The sequence below is a fragment of the Ctenopharyngodon idella genome, chromosome 3 (genome assembly GCF_019924925.1).
Source record: "Ctenopharyngodon idella isolate HZGC_01 chromosome 3, HZGC01, whole genome shotgun sequence".
NCBI classification, from domain to species: Eukaryota; Metazoa; Chordata; class Actinopteri; order Cypriniformes; family Xenocyprididae; genus Ctenopharyngodon; species Ctenopharyngodon idella.
Window position 1 is genome coordinate 57,745,832 of NC_067222.1, and position 20,609 is coordinate 57,766,440.

At 47.3% G+C, this 20,609-nt stretch overlaps 1 long non-coding RNA gene across 1 annotated transcript; it reads left to right on the forward strand.

The window, feature by feature from the left end:
- The first annotated feature begins 474 nt into the window (after positions 1–474).
- LOC127508967 (uncharacterized) lies at positions 475–20,004 on the forward strand. Its single transcript, XR_007929046.1, has 5 exons — positions 475–1,351; positions 11,437–11,842; positions 12,248–12,789; positions 14,290–19,139; positions 19,258–20,004. It is a non-coding gene; the product is annotated as an uncharacterized LOC127508967 (long non-coding RNA).
- The last annotated feature ends 605 nt before the right edge of the window (positions 20,005–20,609 follow it).

Consider the following 20,609-nt stretch of genomic DNA (forward strand, 5'->3'; position numbering starts at 1 on the left):
TGGTGCTCTATATGGTTGCTAGGGCGTGGCTTGATAGCTTCACAATGATCCTGAGAGACTGATTGGTTGCCTGAGTAAAATGAGCCCACCCCCTTGTCTCTATGACACTGTGATCCAGAGTGATGTTCAATACAAAATCCCTATGTAATTTACCATAGTAGGAAAAACACACTGTTTCATGGGCACGGCTTCACCATAGTAAGTCTATGGGGCCACTTTGGGCAGCTCTTGCGCCCCAGGGGTACAACTTACACCCCATTTTGAGGTATGGTCTGACAGAGACTGTCAGCCTCTTCAAACGTGGTAACCCACATGTTTCTACGAAATTCTTGTTAGGAGCTATGACTCGTCAAAGTTCGTCGCAATGTTAAGTCAATGGGATTTTTCGGCTACTTTTTCGCCCGCCGGGCGAACATCGTACACCCGATCGCTTATAAAAGTCATAGCACACCTCTCCTCAATGAGCCGGTCGATTCGACACCTCATTCATGGGTCTAGGACAAAAACTGCGGGACAAGTTACGCGCCGAAGTTTTGTCCAGAAGAAGAAGAATAATAACTAGAATGTACATTTCCTGAAGAAAATGTGAATGGTGCTTGCAGTGGCAAAATTCGCCACTCGGTTGCTAGGGTGCTGTAATTGGTTGCTAGGGCGTGGCTATGAAGTTGCTGTGTCACTACCTATTGGCTGGCCTAGTCAAAAGAGCCCAGCCCCAAGTCTCTATGACCTTCTGATCCAAAAATATGATCTCAGAGATTTTGTGGCAATGTTAAGTCTATGGGACTTTTTTCAGCCGATTTTTCGTACGCTGTGCGAACATCGTACACCCGATTGCTTAGAAAAGTCATAGCACACCTCTCCTCAATAAACCGGTCGATTTGACACCTCATTTATGGGTCTACGACAAACGGTGCGGGACGAGTTACGCGCCAAAGTTTTGTCCAGGTGAATAGTAATTACAATACTAGAATGTACATTTCCTGAAGAAAATGTGAATGGTGCTTGCAGTGGCAAAATTCACCACTCGGTTGCTAGGGTGCTGTAATTGGTTGCTAGGGCGTGGCTATGAAGTTGCTGTGTCACTACCTATTGGCTGGCCGAGTCAAAAGAGCCCAGCCCCAAGTCTCTATGACCTTCTGATCCAAAGATATGATCTCAGAGATTTTGTGGCAATGTTAAGTCTATGGGACTTTTTTCAGCCGATTTTTCGTACGCTGTGCGAACATCGTACACCCGATTGCTTAGAAAAGTCATAGCACACCTCTCCTCAATAAACCGGTCGATTTGACACCTCATTCATCGGTCTACGACAAACGGTGCGGGACGAGTTACACGCCAAAGTTTTGTTCAGGTGAATAGTAATTACAATACTAGAATGTACATTTCCTGAAGAAAATGTGAATGGTGCTTGCAGTGGCAAAATTGAAACTCGGTTGCTAGGTGGTTGCTAAGGCGTGACTATGAAGTTAAGTCAAGTCACTACTTGTTGGCTTCTTGATAGACTGATTCAGCTGAGCCCAACACCAAGTCTCTATGATCTTCTGATCCAAAGTTATGATCTCACAGATTTTGTCCCAATGTTAAGTCTATGGGACTTTTTTCAGCTGATTTTTTGTCCGCTGGGCAAACTTCGTACACCCGATCGCTTAGAAAAGTCATAGCACACCTCTCCTCAATAAGCCGGTCGATTTGACACCTCATTTATGGGTCTACGACAAACGGTGCGGGACGAGTTACGCGCCAAACTTTTCTCCAGGTGAATAGTAATTACAATACTAGAATGTACATTTCCTGAAGAAAATGTGAATGGTGCTTGCAGTGGCAAAACTCGGCAATCGGTTGCTACGGTGTTTCTAGGCAATTGCTAAGGAGTTCTGGGTGGTTGCTAGGCGGTTGCTATGGTAACCTGGGTGGTTGCTAGGCAGTTGCTAAGGTACTTGGGGTGGTTGCTAAGGTGTTGCTAGGCGGTTGCTAGGGTGTTCTGGGTGATTGCTAGGCGGTTGCTATGGTAACCTGTGTGGTTGCTAGGCGGTTGCTAGGCGGTTGCTAAGGTACTTGGGGTGGTTGCTAAGGTGTTGCTAGGCGGTTGCTAGGGTGTTCTGGGTGGTTGCTAGGCGGTTGCTATGGTAACCTGGGTGGTTGCTAGGCGGTTGATAGGCAGTTGCTAAGGTACTTGGGGTGGTTGCTAAGGTGTTGCTAAGCGGTTGCTAGGGTGTTCTGGGTGGTTGCTAGGCGGTTGCTATGGTAACCTGGGTGGTTGCTAGGCGGTTGCTAGGCAGTTGCTAAGGTACTTGGGGTGGTTGCTAAGGTGTTGCTAGGCGGTTGCTAGGGTGTTCTGGGTGGTTGCTAGGCGGTTGCTATGGTAACCTGGGTGGTTGCTAGGCGGTTGCTAGGCAGTTGGTAAGGTACTTGAGGTGGTTGCTAAGGCGTTGCTAGGCGGTTGCTAGGGTGTTCTGGGTGGTTGCTAGGCGGTTGCTATGGTAACCTGGGCGGTTGCTAGGCGGTTGCTAGGCAGTTAGTAAGGTACTTGGGGCAGTTGCTAAGGTGTTGCTAGGCGGTTGCTAGGGTGTTATGAGTGGTTGCTAGGCAGTTGCTATGGTAACCTGAGTGGTTGCTATGATGTTACTAGGTGGTTGGTAGTTGTCACAGATGGTTACTATGGTGTTTTTATAGAGTTTTTAGCATGTTCTTAGACACTTTAGCACTTAGCTAATCACCATTAGCATGTAGCTATTCACTGCTAGCATGTGTAGCATGTTGGAAGTCCAGTTTGCTAGCATGAGTCAAAAGAGCCAACCGCCATGTCTCTACGATGCTCTGATACAGAGATATAGGTCTTGCAAAACGGTTGCTAGGGTACTCTATTTGGTTGCTAGGGAGTGGCTTAGCAGCTGCCAATGATGATACTCCAAAGGCTGCTTGCCAATATAAGCCAACCGCCATGTCTCTACGATGTTCTGATGCAGAGATATAGGTCTTGCAAAACGGTTGCTAGGGTACTCTATTTGGTTGCTAGGGAGTGGCTTAGCAGCTGCCAATGATGATACTCCAAAGCTGCTTGCCAGTATGAATGATATAAACCAACCCCCATGCCTCTATGATATTCAGATTTGAAGATAACCCTCTATGCTTTGGGTTGCTAGGGTGCTCTAAATGGTTGCTAGGGCATGGCTATGAAGTCTTGAAGGTGATTCGTGATTGGCCGTTTGCTGTCCCGAGTCAAATGAGCCCACCCTCATGTTCCTATGACACTTCTATCCAAAGGACTATCTTTGATCTTTTTGAATGGAAGTCTATGGAACCTGTTGCTATGGTGCTCTATATGGTTGCTAGGGCGTGGCTTGATAGCTTCACATTGATCCTGAGAGACTGATTGGTTGCCTGAGTGAAATGAGCCCGCCCCCTTGTCTCTATGACACTGTGATCCAGAGTTATGTTCAATACAAAATCCCTATGTAATTTCCCATAGTAGGAAAAACACACTGTTTCATGGGCACGGCTTCACCATAGTAAGTCTATGGGGCAAATTTGGGCAGCTCTTGCGCCCCAGGGGTACAACTTACACCCCATTTTGAGGTATGGTCTGACAGAGACTGTCAGCCTCTTCAAACGTGGTAACCCACATGTTTCTACGAAATTCTCGTTAGGAGCTATGACTCGTCAAAGTTTGTCGCAATGTTAAGTCAATGGGATTTTTCGGCTACTTTTTCGCCCGCTGGACGAACATCGTACACCCAATCGCTTATAAAAGTCATAGCACACCTCTCCTCAATAATCCGCACGATTTGACACCTCATTCGTGGGTCTAGGACAAAAGCTGCGGGACAAGTTACGCGCCGAAGTTTTGTCCAGAAGAAGAAGAAGAATAATAATAATAATAATAATAATAAGTATGCAGGAGAACAATAATGATGCTTTGCCTTTGGCAAGCACCATTAACTAGAATGTACATTTCCTGAAGAAAATGTGAATGGTGCTTGCAGTGGCAAAACTCGGCACTCGGTTGCTAGGGTGTTTCTAGGCAATTGCTAAGGTGTTCTGGGTGGTTGTTAGGCGGTTGCTATGGTAACCTGGGTGGTTGCTAGGGTGTTGCTAGTCAGTTGCTAAGGTACTTGGGGTGGTTGCTAAGGTGTTGCTAGGCGGTTGCTAGGGTGTTCTGGGTGATTGCTAGGCGGTTGCTATGGTAACCTGGGTGGTTGCTAGGGTGTTGCTAGGCAGTTGCTAAGGTACTTGGGGTGGTTGCTAAGGTGTTGCTAGGCGGTTGCTAGGGTGTTCTGGGTGGTTGCTAGGCGGTTGCTATGGTAACCTGAGTGGTTGCTAGGCGGTTGCTAGGCAGTTGCTAAGGTACTTGGGGTGGTTGCTAAGGTGTTGCTAGGCGGTTGCTAGGGTGTTCTGGGTGGTTGCTAGGCGGTTGCTATGGTAACCTGGGTGGTTGCTAGGCTGTTGCTAGGCAGTTGCTAAGGTACTTGGGGTGGTTGCTAAGGTGTTGCTAGGCGGTTGCTAAGGTGTTCTGGGTGGTTGCTAGGCGGTTGCTATGGTAACCTGGGTGGTTGCTAGGGTGTTGCTAGGCAGTTGGTAAGGTACTTGGGGCAGTTGCTAAGGTGTTGCTAGGCAGTTGCTAGGGTGTTATGGGTGGTTGCTAGGCAGTTGCTATGGTAACCTGGGTGGTTGCTATGATGTTACTAGGTGGTTGGTAGTTGTCACAGATGGTTACTATGGTGTTTTTATAGAGTTCTTAGCATGTTCTTAGACACTTTAGCACTTAGCTAATCACTATTAGCATGTAGCTATTCACTGCTAGCATGTGTAGCATGTTGGAAGTCCAGTTTGCTAGCATGAGTCAAAAGAGCCAACCGCCATGTCTCTACGATGCTCTGATGCAGAGATATAGGTCTTGCTAAACGGTTGCTAGGGTACTCTGTTTGGTTGCTAGGGAGTGGCTTGGCAGCTGCCAATGATGATACACCAAAGGCTGCTTGCCAATATAACCCAACCGCCATGTCCCTACGATGCTCTGATGCAGAGATATAGGTCTTGCTAAATGGTTGCTAGGGTACTCTATTTGGTTGCTAGGGAGTGGCTTAGCAGCTGAGAGTGATGATACTCCAAAGCTGCTTGCTAGTATGAATGATATAAACCAACCCCCATGCCTCTATGATATTCATATTTGAAGATATCCCTCTATGCTGTGGGTTGCTAGGGTGCTCTAAATGGTTGCTAGGGCGTGGCTATGAAGTCTTGAAGGTGATTTGTGATTGGCCGTTTGCTGTCCCAAGTCAAATGAGCCCACCCTCATGTTCCTATGACACTTCTATCCAAAGGAATATCTTTGATCTTTTTGAATGGAAGTCTATGGAACCTGTTGCTATGGTGCTCTATATGGTTGCTAGGGCGTGGCTTAATAGCGTCACATTGATCCTGAGAGACTGATTGGTTGCCTGAGTGAAATGAGCCCGCCCCCTTGTCTCTATGACACTGTGATCAATAGTGAGAGATGTGAGTGAGTGACAGAAAGGGTTCTAAGGCCCTGCGTGTGTGTGCGTGTGTGAGAAAGTGACAGTTGAGATTCAAATTTCTGAACATTCCGCCATTGAAAGTCAATGGGACTTTTTTGGCCGCTTTCTCGCCCCCTGTGCGAACATCGTTGGGCCGATCGCTTATAAAAGTCATAGCACACCTCTCCTCAATGAGCCGGTCGATTTGACACCTCATTCATGGGTCTAGGACAAAAACTGCGGGACAAGTTACGCGCCGAAGTTTTGTCCAGAAGAAGAAGAAGAATAATAATAATAATAATAATAAGTATGCAGGAGAACAATAATGATGCTTTGCCTTTGGCAAGCACCATTAATAATAATAATAAGTATGCAGGAGAACAATAATGATGCTTTGCCTTTGGCAAGCACCATTAATAACTAGAATGTACATTTCCTGAAGAAAATGTGAATGGTGCTTGCAGTGGCAAAATTCAGCACTCGGTTGCTAGGGTGTTTCTAGGCAATTGCTAAGGTGTTCTGGGTGGTTGCTAGGCGGTTACTATGGTAACCTGGGTGGTTGCTAGGGTGTTGCTAGGCAGTTGCTAAGGTACTTGGGGTGGTTGCTAAGGTGTTGCTAGGCGGTTGCTAGGGTGTTCTGGGTGGTTGCTAGGCGGTTGCTATGGTAACCTGGGTGGTTGCTAGGGTGTTGCTAGGCAGTTGCTAAGGTACTTGGGGTGGTTGCTAAGGTGTTGCTAGGCGGTTGCTAGGGTGTTCTGGGTGGTTGCTAGGCGGTTGCTATGGTAACCTGGGTGGTTGCTTGGCGGTTGCTAGGCAGTTGGTAAGGTACTTGGGGTGGTTGCTAAGGCGATGCTAGGCGGTTGCTAGGGTGTTCTGGGTGGTTGCTAGGCGGTTGCTATGGTAACCTGGGTGGTTGCTAGGGTGTTGCTAGGCAGTTGCTAAGGTACTTGGGGTGGTTGCTAAGGTGTTGCTAGGCGGTTGCTAGGGTGTTCTGGGTGGTTGCTAGGCGGTTGCTATGGTAACCTGGGTGGTTGCTTGGCGGTTGCTAGGCAGTTGGTAAGGTACTTGGGGTGGTTGCTAAGGCGATGCTAGGCGGTTGCTAGGGTGTTCTGGGTGGTTGCTAGGCGGTTGCTATGGTAACCTGGGTGGTTGCTAGGCGGTTGCTAGGCAGTTAGTAAGGTACTTGGGGCAGTTGCTAAGGTGTTGCTAGGCGGTTGCTAGGGTGTTATGAGTGGTTGCTAGGCAGTTGCTATGGTAACCTGAGTGGTTGCTATGATGTTACTAGGTGGTTGGTAGTTGTCACAGATGGTTACTATGGTGTTTTTATAGAGTTCTTAGCATGATCTTAGACACTTTAGCACTTAGCTAATCACTATTAGCATGTAGCTATTCACTGCTAGCATGTGTAGCATGTTGGAAGTCCAGTTTGCTAGCATGAGTCAAAAGAGCCAACCGCCATGTCTCTACGATGTTCTGATGCAGAGATATAGGTCTTGCAAAACGGTTGCTAGGGTACTCTATTTGGTTGCTAGGGAGTGGCTTGGCAGCTACCAATGATGATACTCCAAAGGCTGCTTGCCAGTATGAATGATATAAACCAACCCCCATGCTTCTATGATATTCAGATTTGAAGATATCCCTCTGTGCTTTGGGTTGCTAGGATGCTCTAAATGGTTGCTAGGGCGTGGCTATGAAGTCTTGAAGGTGATTCGTGATTGGCCGTTTGCTGTCCCGAGTCAAATGAGCCCACCCTCATCTTCCTATGACACTTCTATCCAAAGGACTATCTTTGATCTTTTTGAATGGAAGTCTATGGAACCTGTTGCTATGGTGCTCTATATGGTTGCTAGGGCGTGGCTTGATAGCGTCACATTGATCCTGAGAGACTGATTGGTTGCCTGAGTGAAATGAGCCCGCCCCCTTGTCTCTATGACACTGTGATCAATAGTGAGAGATGTGAGTGAGTGAGAGAAAGGGTTCTAAGGCCCTGCGTGTGTGTGCGTGTGTGAGAAAGTGACAGTTGAGATTCAAATTTCTGAACATTCCGCCATTGAAAGTCAATGGGACTTTTTTGGCCGCTTTTTCGCCCCCTGTGCGAACATCGTTGGGCCGATCGCTTATAAAAGTCATAGCACACCTCTCCTCAATGAGCCGGTCGATTTGACACCTCATTCATGGGTCTAGGACAAAAACTGCGGGACAAGTTACGCGCCAAAGTTTTTGTCCAGAAGAAGAAGAAGAATAATAATAATAACTAGAATGTACATTTCCTGAAGAAAATGTGAATGGTGCTTGCAGTGGCAAAACTCGGCACTCGGTTGCTAGGGTGTTTCTAGGCAATTGCTAAGGTGTTCTGGGTGGTTGCTAGGCAGTTGCTAAGGTACTTGGGGTGGTTGCTAAGGTGTTGCTAGGCGGTTGCTAGGGTGTTCTGGGTGGTTGCTAGGCGGTTGCTAGGTGGTTGCTAGGGTGTTCTGGGTGGTTGCTAGGCGGTTGCTATGGTAACCTGGGTGGTTGCTAGGCGGTTGCTAGGCAGTTGCTAAGGTACTTGGGGCAGTTGCTAAGGTGTTGCTAGGCGGTTGCTAGGGTGTTCTGGGTGGTTGCTAGGCGGTTGCTATGGTAACCTGGGTGGTTGCTAGGCGGTTGCTAGGCAGTTGGCAAGGTACTTGGGGTGGTTGCTAAGGTGTTGCTAGGCGGTTGCTAGGGTGTTATGGGTGGTTGCTAGGCAGTTGCTATGGTAACCTAGGTGGTTGCTATGATGTTACTAGGTGGTTGGTAGTTGTCACAGATGGTTACTATGGTGTTTTTATAGAGTTCTTAGCATGTTCTTAGCCCACTTTAGCACTTAGCTAATCACCATTAGCATGTAGCTATTCACTGCTAGCATGTGTAGCATGTTGGAAGTCCAGTTTGCTAGCATGAGTCAAAAGAGCCAACCGCCATGACTCTACGATGCTCTGATGCAGAGATATAGGTCTTGCTAAACGGTTGCTAGGGTACTCTGTTTGGTTGCTAGGGAGTGGCTTGGCAGCTGCCAATGATGATACACCAAAGGCTGCTTGCCAATATAAGCCAACCGCCAAGTCTCTACGATGTTCTGATGCAGAGATATAGGTCTTGCAAAACGGTTGCTAGGGTACTCTGTTTGGTTGCTAGGGAGTGGCTTGGCAGCTGCCAGTGATGATACTCCAAAGGCTGCTTGCCAGTATGATTGATATAAATCAACCCCCATGCCTCTATGATATTCAGATTTAAAGATATCCCTCTATGCTTTGGGTTGCTAGGGTGCTCTAAATGGTTGCTAGGACGTGGCTATGAAGTCTTGAAGGTGATTCGTGATTGGCCGTTTGCTGTCCCGAGTCAAATGAGCCCACCCTCATGTTCCTATGACACTTCTATCCAAAGGAATATCTTTAATCTTTTTGAATGGAAGTCTATGGAACCTGTTGCTATGGTGCTCTATATGGTTGCTAGGGCGTGGCTTGATAGCTTCACATTGATCCTGAGAGACTGATTGGTTGCCTGAGTGAAATGAGCCCGCCCCCTTGTCTCTATGACACTGTGATCAATAGTGAGAGATGTGAGTGAGTGAGAGAAAGGGTTCTAAGGCCCTGCGTGTGTGTGCGTGTGTGAGAAAGTGACAGTTGAGATTCAAATTTCTGAACATTCCGCCATTGAAAGTCAATGGGACTTTTTTGGCCGCTTTTTCGCCCCCTGTGCGAACATCGTTGGGCCGATCGCTTATAAAAGTCATAGCACACCTCTCCTCAATGAGCCGGTCGATTTGACACCTCATTCATGGGTCTAGGACAAAAACTGCGGGACAAGTTACGCGCCGAAGTTTTTGTCCAGAAGAAGAAGAAGAAGAATAATAATAACTAGAATGTACATTTCCTGAAGAAAATGTGAATGGTGCTTGCAGTGGCAAAACTCGGCACTCGGTTGCTAGGGTGTTTCTAGGCAATTGCTAAGGTGTTCTGGGTGGTTGCTAGGCAGTTGCTAAGGTACTTGGGGTGGTTGCTAAGGTGTTGCTAGGCGGTTGCTAGGGTGTTCTGGGTGGTTGCTAGGCGGTTGCTAGGTGGTTGCTAGGGTGTTCTGGGTGGTTGCTAGGCGGTTGCTATGGTAACCTGGGTGGTTGCTAGGCGGTTGCTAGGCAGTTGCTAAGGTACTTGGGGCAGTTGCTAAGGTGTTGCTAGGCGGTTGCTAGGGTGTTCTGGGTGGTTGCTAGGCGGTTGCTATGGTAACCTGGGTGGTTGCTAGGCGGTTGCTAGGCAGTTGGCAAGGTACTTGGGGTGGTTGCTAAGGTGTTGCTAGGCGGTTGCTAGGGTGTTATGGGTGGTTGCTAGGCAGTTGCTATGGTAACCTAGGTGGTTGCTATGATGTTACTAGGTGGTTGGTAGTTGTCACAGATGGTTACTATGGTGTTTTTATAGAGTTCTTAGCATGTTCTTAGCCCACTTTAGCACTTAGCTAATCACCATTAGCATGTAGCTATTCACTGCTAGCATGTGTAGCATGTTGGAAGTCCAGTTTGCTAGCATGAGTCAAAAGAGCCAACCGCCATGACTCTACGATGCTCTGATGCAGAGATATAGGTCTTGCTAAACGGTTGCTAGGGTACTCTGTTTGGTTGCTAGGGAGTGGCTTGGCAGCTGCCAATGATGATACACCAAAGGCTGCTTGCCAATATAAGCCAACCGCCAAGTCTCTACGATGTTCTGATGCAGAGATATAGGTCTTGCAAAACGGTTGCTAGGGTACTCTGTTTGGTTGCTAGGGAGTGGCTTGGCAGCTGCCAGTGATGATACTCCAAAGGCTGCTTGCCAGTATGATTGATATAAATCAACCCCCATGCCTCTATGATATTCAGATTTAAAGATATCCCTCTATGCTTTGGGTTGCTAGGGTGCTCTAAATGGTTGCTAGGACGTGGCTATGAAGTCTTGAAGGTGATTCGTGATTGGCCGTTTGCTGTCCCGAGTCAAATGAGCCCACCCTCATGTTCCTATGACACTTCTATCCAAAGGAATATCTTTAATCTTTTTGAATGGAAGTCTATGGAACCTGTTGCTATGGTGCTCTATATGGTTGCTAGGGCGTGGCTTGATAGCTTCACATTGATCCTGAGAGACTGATTGGTTGCCTGAGTGAAATGAGCCCGCCCCCTTGTCTCTATGACACTGTGATCAATAGTGAGAGATGTGAGTGAGTGAGAGAAAGGGTTCTAAGGCCCTGCGTGTGTGTGCGTGTGTGAGAAAGTGACAGTTGAGATTCAAATTTCTGAACATTCCGCCATTGAAAGTCAATGGGACTTTTTTGGCCGCTTTTTCGCCCCCTGTGCGAACATCGTTGGGCCGATCGCTTATAAAAGTCATAGCACACCTCTCCTCAATGAGCCGGTCGATTTGACACCTCATTCATGGGTCTAGGACAAAAACTGCGGGACAAGTTACGCGCCGAAGTTTTTGTCCAGAAGAAGAAGAAGAATAATAATAATAATAATAATAAGTATGCAGGAGAACAATAATGATGCTTTGCCTTTGGCAAGCACCATTAACTAGAATGTACATTTCCTGAAGAAAATGTGAATGGTGCTTGCAGTGGCAAAATTCGCCACTCGGTTGCTAGGGTGCTGTAATTGGTTGCTAGGGCGTGGCTATGAAGTTGCTGTGTCACTACCTATTGGCTGGCCTAGTCAAAAGAGCCCAGCCCCAAGTCTCTATGACCTTCTGATCCAAAAATATGATCTCAGAGATTTTGTGGCAATGTTAAGTCTATGGGACTTTTTTCAGCCGATTTTTCGTACGCTGTGCGAACATCGTACACCCGATTGCTTAGAAAAGTCATAGCACACCTCTCCTCAATAAACCGGTCGATTTGACACCTCATTTATGGGTCTACGACAAACGGTGCGGGACGAGTTACGCGCCAAAGTTTTGTCCAGGTGAATAGTAATTACAATACTAGAATGTACATTTCCTGAAGAAAATGTGAATGGTGCTTGCAGTGGCAAAATTCACCACTCGGTTGCTAGGGTGCTGTAATTGGTTGCTAGGGCGTGGCTATGAAGTTGCTGTGTCACTACCTATTGGCTGGCCGAGTCAAAAGAGCCCAGCCCCAAGTCTCTATGACCTTCTGATCCAAAGATATGATCTCAGAGATTTTGTGGCAATGTTAAGTCTATGGGACTTTTTTCAGCCGATTTTTCGTACGCTGTGCGAACATCGTACACCCGATTGCTTAGAAAAGTCATAGCACACCTCTCCTCAATAAACCGGTCGATTTGACACCTCATTCATCGGTCTACGACAAACGGTGCGGGACGAGTTACACGCCAAAGTTTTGTTCAGGTGAATAGTAATTACAATACTAGAATGTACATTTCCTGAAGAAAATGTGAATGGTGCTTGCAGTGGCAAAATTGAAACTCGGTTGCTAGGTGGTTGCTAAGGCGTGACTATGAAGTTAAGTCAAGTCACTACTTGTTGGCTTCTTGATAGACTGATTCAGCTGAGCCCAACACCAAGTCTCTATGATCTTCTGATCCAAAGTTATGATCTCACAGATTTTGTCCCAATGTTAAGTCTATGGGACTTTTTTCAGCTGATTTTTTGTCCGCTGGGCAAACTTCGTACACCCGATCGCTTAGAAAAGTCATAGCACACCTCTCCTCAATAAGCCGGTCGATTTGACACCTCATTTATGGGTCTACGACAAACGGTGCGGGACGAGTTACGCGCCAAACTTTTCTCCAGGTGAATAGTAATTACAATACTAGAATGTACATTTCCTGAAGAAAATGTGAATGGTGCTTGCAGTGGCAAAACTCGGCACTCGGTTGCTAGGGTGTTTCTAGGCAATTGCTAAGGTGTTCTGGGTGGTTGTTAGGCGGTTGCTATGGTAACCTGGGTGGTTGCTAGGGTGTTGCTAGTCAGTTGCTAAGGTACTTGGGGTGGTTGCTAAGGTGTTGCTAGGCGGTTGCTAGGGTGTTCTGGGTGATTGCTAGGCGGTTGCTATGGTAACCTGGGTGGTTGCTAGGGTGTTGCTAGGCAGTTGCTAAGGTACTTGGGGTGGTTGCTAAGGTGTTGCTAGGCGGTTGCTAGGGTGTTCTGGGTGGTTGCTAGGCGGTTGCTATGGTAACCTGAGTGGTTGCTAGGCGGTTGCTAGGCAGTTGCTAAGGTACTTGGGGTGGTTGCTAAGGTGTTGCTAGGCGGTTGCTAGGGTGTTCTGGGTGGTTGCTAGGCGGTTGCTATGGTAACCTGGGTGGTTGCTAGGCTGTTGCTAGGCAGTTGCTAAGGTACTTGGGGTGGTTGCTAAGGTGTTGCTAGGCGGTTGCTAAGGTGTTCTGGGTGGTTGCTAGGCGGTTGCTATGGTAACCTGGGTGGTTGCTAGGGTGTTGCTAGGCAGTTGGTAAGGTACTTGGGGCAGTTGCTAAGGTGTTGCTAGGCAGTTGCTAGGGTGTTATGGGTGGTTGCTAGGCAGTTGCTATGGTAACCTGGGTGGTTGCTATGATGTTACTAGGTGGTTGGTAGTTGTCACAGATGGTTACTATGGTGTTTTTATAGAGTTCTTAGCATGTTCTTAGACACTTTAGCACTTAGCTAATCACTATTAGCATGTAGCTATTCACTGCTAGCATGTGTAGCATGTTGGAAGTCCAGTTTGCTAGCATGAGTCAAAAGAGCCAACCGCCATGTCTCTACGATGCTCTGATGCAGAGATATAGGTCTTGCTAAACGGTTGCTAGGGTACTCTGTTTGGTTGCTAGGGAGTGGCTTGGCAGCTGCCAATGATGATACACCAAAGGCTGCTTGCCAATATAACCCAACCGCCATGTCCCTACGATGCTCTGATGCAGAGATATAGGTCTTGCTAAATGGTTGCTAGGGTACTCTATTTGGTTGCTAGGGAGTGGCTTAGCAGCTGAGAGTGATGATACTCCAAAGCTGCTTGCTAGTATGAATGATATAAACCAACCCCCATGCCTCTATGATATTCATATTTGAAGATATCCCTCTATGCTGTGGGTTGCTAGGGTGCTCTAAATGGTTGCTAGGGCGTGGCTATGAAGTCTTGAAGGTGATTTGTGATTGGCCGTTTGCTGTCCCAAGTCAAATGAGCCCACCCTCATGTTCCTATGACACTTCTATCCAAAGGAATATCTTTGATCTTTTTGAATGGAAGTCTATGGAACCTGTTGCTATGGTGCTCTATATGGTTGCTAGGGCGTGGCTTAATAGCGTCACATTGATCCTGAGAGACTGATTGGTTGCCTGAGTGAAATGAGCCCGCCCCCTTGTCTCTATGACACTGTGATCAATAGTGAGAGATGTGAGTGAGTGACAGAAAGGGTTCTAAGGCCCTGCGTGTGTGTGCGTGTGTGAGAAAGTGACAGTTGAGATTCAAATTTCTGAACATTCCGCCATTGAAAGTCAATGGGACTTTTTTGGCCGCTTTCTCGCCCCCTGTGCGAACATCGTTGGGCCGATCGCTTATAAAAGTCATAGCACACCTCTCCTCAATGAGCCGGTCGATTTGACACCTCATTCATGGGTCTAGGACAAAAACTGCGGGACAAGTTACGCGCCGAAGTTTTGTCCAGAAGAAGAAGAAGAATAATAATAATAACTAGAATGTACATTTCCTGAAGAAAATGTGAATGGTGCTTGCAGTGGCAAAATTCAGCACTCGGTTGCTAGGGTGTTTCTAGGCAATTGCTAAGGTGTTCTGGGTGGTTGCTAGGCGGTTACTATGGTAACCTGGGTGGTTGCTAGGGTGTTGCTAGGCAGTTGCTAAGGTACTTGGGGTGGTTGCTAAGGTGTTGCTAGGCGGTTGCTAGGGTGTTCTGGGTGGTTGCTAGGCGGTTGCTATGGTAACCTGGGTGGTTGCTAGGGTGTTGCTAGGCAGTTGCTAAGGTACTTGGGGTGGTTGCTAAGGTGTTGCTAGGCGGTTGCTAGGGTGTTCTGGGTGGTTGCTAGGCGGTTGCTATGGTAACCTGGGTGGTTGCTTGGCGGTTGCTAGGCAGTTGGTAAGGTACTTGGGGTGGTTGCTAAGGCGATGCTAGGCGGTTGCTAGGGTGTTCTGGGTGGTTGCTAGGCGGTTGCTATGGTAACCTGGGTGGTTGCTAGGGTGTTGCTAGGCAGTTGCTAAGGTACTTGGGGTGGTTGCTAAGGTGTTGCTAGGCGGTTGCTAGGGTGTTCTGGGTGGTTGCTAGGCGGTTGCTATGGTAACCTGGGTGGTTGCTTGGCGGTTGCTAGGCAGTTGGTAAGGTACTTGGGGTGGTTGCTAAGGCGATGCTAGGCGGTTGCTAGGGTGTTCTGGGTGGTTGCTAGGCGGTTGCTATGGTAACCTGGGTGGTTGCTAGGCGGTTGCTAGGCAGTTAGTAAGGTACTTGGGGCAGTTGCTAAGGTGTTGCTAGGCGGTTGCTAGGGTGTTATGAGTGGTTGCTAGGCAGTTGCTATGGTAACCTGAGTGGTTGCTATGATGTTACTAGGTGGTTGGTAGTTGTCACAGATGGTTACTATGGTGTTTTTATAGAGTTCTTAGCATGATCTTAGACACTTTAGCACTTAGCTAATCACTATTAGCATGTAGCTATTCACTGCTAGCATGTGTAGCATGTTGGAAGTCCAGTTTGCTAGCATGAGTCAAAAGAGCCAACCGCCATGTCTCTACGATGTTCTGATGCAGAGATATAGGTCTTGCAAAACGGTTGCTAGGGTACTCTATTTGGTTGCTAGGGAGTGGCTTGGCAGCTACCAATGATGATACTCCAAAGGCTGCTTGCCAGTATGAATGATATAAACCAACCCCCATGCTTCTATGATATTCAGATTTGAAGATATCCCTCTGTGCTTTGGGTTGCTAGGATGCTCTAAATGGTTGCTAGGGCGTGGCTATGAAGTCTTGAAGGTGATTCGTGATTGGCCGTTTGCTGTCCCGAGTCAAATGAGCCCACCCTCATCTTCCTATGACACTTCTATCCAAAGGACTATCTTTGATCTTTTTGAATGGAAGTCTATGGAACCTGTTGCTATGGTGCTCTATATGGTTGCTAGGGCGTGGCTTGATAGCGTCACATTGATCCTGAGAGACTGATTGGTTGCCTGAGTGAAATGAGCCCGCCCCCTTGTCTCTATGACACTGTGATCAATAGTGAGAGATGTGAGTGAGTGAGAGAAAGGGTTCTAAGGCCCTGCGTGTGTGTGCGTGTGTGAGAAAGTGACAGTTGAGATTCAAATTTCTGAACATTCCGCCATTGAAAGTCAATGGGACTTTTTTGGCCGCTTTTTCGCCCCCTGTGCGAACATCGTTGGGCCGATCGCTTATAAAAGTCATAGCACACCTCTCCTCAATGAGCCGGTCGATTTGACACCTCATTCATGGGTCTAGGACAAAAACTGCGGGACAAGTTACGCGCCAAAGTTTTTGTCCAGAAGAAGAAGAAGAATAATAATAATAACTAGAATGTACATTTCCTGAAGAAAATGTGAATGGTGCTTGCAGTGGCAAAATTCAGCACTCGGTTGCTAGGGTGTTTCTAGGCAATTGCTAAGGTGTTCTGGGTGGTTGCTAGGCGGTTACTATGGTAACCTGGGTGGTTGCTAGGGTGTTGCTAGGCAGTTGCTAAGGTACTTGGGGTGGTTGCTAAGGTGTTGCTAGGCGGTTGCTAGGGTGTTCTGGGTGGTTGCTAGGCGGTTGCTATGGTAACCTGGGTGGTTGCTAGGGTGTTGCTAGGCAGTTGCTAAGGTACTTGGGGTGGTTGCTAAGGTGTTGCTAGGCGGTTGCTAGGGTGTTCTGGGTGGTTGCTAGGTGGTTGCTATGGTAACCTTGGTGGTTGCTAGGCGGTTGCTAGGCAGTTGCTAAGGTACTTGGGGTGGTTTCTAAGGTGTTGCTAGGCGGTTGCTAGGGTGTTCTGGGTGGTTGCTAGGCGGTTGCTATGGTAACCTGGGTGGTTGCTAGGCGGTTGCTAGGCAGTTGGTAAGGTACTTGGGGCAGTTGCTAAGGTGTTGCTAGGCGGTTGCTAGGGTGTTATGAGTGGTTGCTAGGCAGTTGCTATGGTAACCTAGGTGGTTGCTATGATGTTACTAGGTGGTTGGTAGTTGTCACAGATGGTTACTATGGTGTTTTTATAGAGTTCTTAGCATGTTCTTAGACACTTTAGCAATTAGCTAATCACTATTAGCATGTAGCTATTCACTGCTAGCATGTTTAGCATGTTGGAAGTCCAGTTTGCTAGCATGAGTCAAAAGAGCCAACCGCCATGTCTCTACGATGCTCTGATGCAGAGATATAGGTCTTGCTAAACGGTTGCTAGGGTACTCTGTTTGGTTGCTAGGGAGTGGCTTAGCGGCTGCCAATGATGATACACCAAAGGCTGCTTGCCAATATAAGCCAACCGCCATGTCCCTACGATGCTCTGATACAGAGATATAGGTCTTGCTAAACGGTTGCTAGGGTACTCTGTTTGGTTGCTAGGGAGTGGCTTAGCGGCTGCCAATGATGATACTCCAAAGGCTGCTTGCCAGTATGAATGATATAAATCAACCCCCATGCCTCTATGATATTCAGATTTGAAGATATCCCTCTATGCTTTGGGTTGCTAGGGTGCTCTAAATGGTTGCTAGGGCGTGGCTATGAAGTCTTAAAGGTGATTCGTGATTGGCCGTTTGCTCTCCCGAGTCAAATGAGCCCACCCTCGTGTTCCTATGACACTTCTATCCAAAGGACTATCTTTGACCTTTTTGAATGGAAGTCTATGGAACCTGTTGCTATGGTGCTCTATATGGTTGCTAGGGCGTGGCTTCATAGCTTCACATTGATCCTGAGAGACTGATTGGTTGCCTGAGTGAAATGAGCCTGCCCCCTTGTCTCTATGACACTGTGATCAATAGTGAGAGATGTGAGTGAGTGAGAGAAAGGGTTCTAAGGCCCTGCGTGTGTGTGCGTGTGTGAGAAAGTGACAGTTGAGATTCAAATTTCTGAACATTCCGCCATTGAAAGTCAATGGGACTTTTTTGGCCGCTTTTTCGCCCCCTGTGCGAACATCGTTGGGCCGATCGCTTATAAAAGTCATAGCACACCTCTCCTCAATGAGCCGGTCGATTTGACACCTCATTCATGGGTCTAGGACAAAAACTGCGGGACAAGTTACGCGCCGAAGTTTTTGTCCAGAAGAAGAAGAAGAATAATAATAATAATAATAATAATAAGTATGCAGGAGAACAATAATGATGCTTTGCCTTTGGCAAGCACCATTAACTAGAATGTACATTTCCTGAAGAAAATGTGAATGGTGCTTGCAGTGGCAAAATTCGCCACTCGGTTGCTAGGGTGCTGTAATTGGTTGCTAGGGCGTGGCTATGAAGTTGCTGTGTCACTACCTATTGGCTGGCCTAGTCAAAAGAGCCCAGCCCCAAGTCTCTATGACCTTCTGATCCAAAAATATGATCTCAGAGATTTTGTGGCAATGTTAAGTCTATGGGACTTTTTTCAGCCGATTTTTCGTACGCTGTGCGAACATCGTACACCCGATTGCTTAGAAAAGTCATAGCACACCTCTCCTCAATAAACCGGTCGATTTGACACCTCATTTATGGGTCTACGACAAACGGTGCGGGACGAGTTACGCGCCAAAGTTTTGTCCAGGTGAATAGTAATTACAATACTAGAATGTACATTTCCTGAAGAAAATGTGAATGGTGCTTGCAGTGGCAAAATTCACCACTCGGTTGCTAGGGTGCTGTAATTGGTTGCTAGGGCGTGGCTATGAAGTTGCTGTGTCACTACCTATTGGCTGGCCGAGTCAAAAGAGCCCAGCCCCAAGTCTCTATGACCTTCTGATCCAAAGATATGATCTCAGAGATTTTGTGGCAATGTTAAGTCTATGGGACTTTTTTCAGCCGATTTTTCGTACGCTGTGCGAACATCGTACACCCGATTGCTTAGAAAAGTCATAGCACACCTCTCCTCAATAAACCGGTCGATTTGACACCTCATTCATCGGTCTACGACAAACGGTGCGGGACGAGTTACACGCCAAAGTTTTGTTCAGGTGAATAGTAATTACAATACTAGAATGTACATTTCCTGAAGAAAATGTGAATGGTGCTTGCAGTGGCAAAATTGAAACTCGGTTGCTAGGTGGTTGCTAAGGCGTGACTATGAAGTTAAGTCAAGTCACTACTTGTTGGCTTCTTGATAGACTGATTCAGCTGAGCCCAACACCAAGTCTCTATGATCTTCTGATCCAAAGTTATGATCTCACAGATTTTGTCCCAATGTTAAGTCTATGGGACTTTTTTCAGCTGATTTTTTGTCCGCTGGGCAAACTTCGTACACCCGATCGCTTAGAAAAGTCATAGCACACCTCTCCTCAATAAGCCGGTCGATTTGACACCTCATTTATGGGTCTACGACAAACGGTGCGGGACGAGTTACGCGCCAAACTTTTCTCCAGGTGAATAGTAATTACAATACTAGAATGTACATTTCCTGAAGAAAATGTGAATGGTGCTTGCAGTGGCAAAACTCGGCACTCGGTTGCTAGGGTGTTTCTAGGCAATTGCTAAGGTGTTCTGGGTGGTTGTTAGGCGGTTGCTATGGTAACCTGGGTGGTTGCTAGGGTGTTGCTAGTCAGTTGCTAAGGTACTTGGGGTGGTTGCTAAGGTGTTGCTAGGCGGTTGCTAGGGTGTTCTGGGTGATTGCTAGGCGGTTGCTATGGTAACCTGGGTGGTTGCTAGGGTGTTGCTAGGCAGTTGCTAAGGTACTTGGGGTGGTTGCTAAGGTGTTGCTAGGCGGTTGCTAGGGTGTTCTGGGTGGTTGCTAGGCGGTTGCTATGGTAACCTGAGTGGTTGCTAGGCGGTTGCTAGGCAGTTGCTAAGGTACTTGGGGTGGTTGCTAAGGTGTTGCTAGGCGGTTGCTAGGGTGTTCTGGGTGGTTGCTAGGCGGTTGCTATGGTAACCTGGGTGGTTGCTAGGCTGTTGCTAGGCAGTTGCTAAGGTACTTGGGGTGGTTGCTAAGGTGTTGCTAGGCGGTTGCTAAGGTGTTCTGGGTGGTTGCTAGGCGGTTGCTATGGTAACCTGGGTGGTTGCTAGGGTGTTGCTAGGCAGTTGGTAAGGTACTTGGGGCAGTTGCTAAGGTGTTGCTAGGCAGTTGCTAGGGTGTTATGGGTGGTTGCTAGGCAGTTGCTATGGTAACCTGGGTGGTTGCTATGATGTTACTAGGTGGTTGGTAGTTGTCACAGATGGTTACTATGGTGTTTTTATAGAGTTCTTAGCATGTTCTTAGACACTTTAGCACTTAGCTAATCACTATTAGCATGTAGCTATTCACTGCTAGCATGTGTAGCATGTTGGAAGTCCAGTTTGCTAGCATGAGTCAAAAGAGCCAACCGCCATGTCTCTACGATGCTCTGATGCAGAGATATAGGTCTTGCTAAACGGTTGCTAGGGTACTCTGTTTGGTTGCTAGGGAGTGGCTTGGCAGCTGCCAATGATGATACACCAAAGGCTGCTTGCCAATATAACCCAACCGCCATGTCCCTACGATGCTCTGATGCAGAGATATAGGTCTTGCTAAATGGTTGCTAGGGTACTCTATTTGGTTGCTAGGGAGTGGCTTAGCAGCTGAGAGTGATGATACTCCAAAGCTGCTTGCTAGTATGAATGATATAAACCAACCCCCATGCCTCTATGATATTCATATTTGAAGATATCCCTCTATGCTGTGGGTTGCTAGGGTGCTCTAAATGGTTGCTAGGGCGTGGCTATGAAGTCTTGAAGGTGATTTGTGATTGGCCGTTTGCTGTCCCAAGTCAAATGAGCCCACCCTCATGTTCCTATGACACTTCTATCCAAAGGAATATCTTTGATCTTTTTGAATGGAAGTCTATGGAACCTGTTGCTATGGTGCTCTATATGGTTGCTAGGGCGTGGCTTAATAGCGTCACATTGATCCTGAGAGACTGATTGGTTGCCTGAGTGAAATGAGCCCGCCCCCTTGTCTCTATGACACTGTGATCAATAGTGAGAGATGTGAGTGAGTGACAGAAAGGGTTCTAAGGCCCTGCGTGTGTGTGCGTGTGTGAGAAAGTGACAGTTGAGATTCAAATTTCTG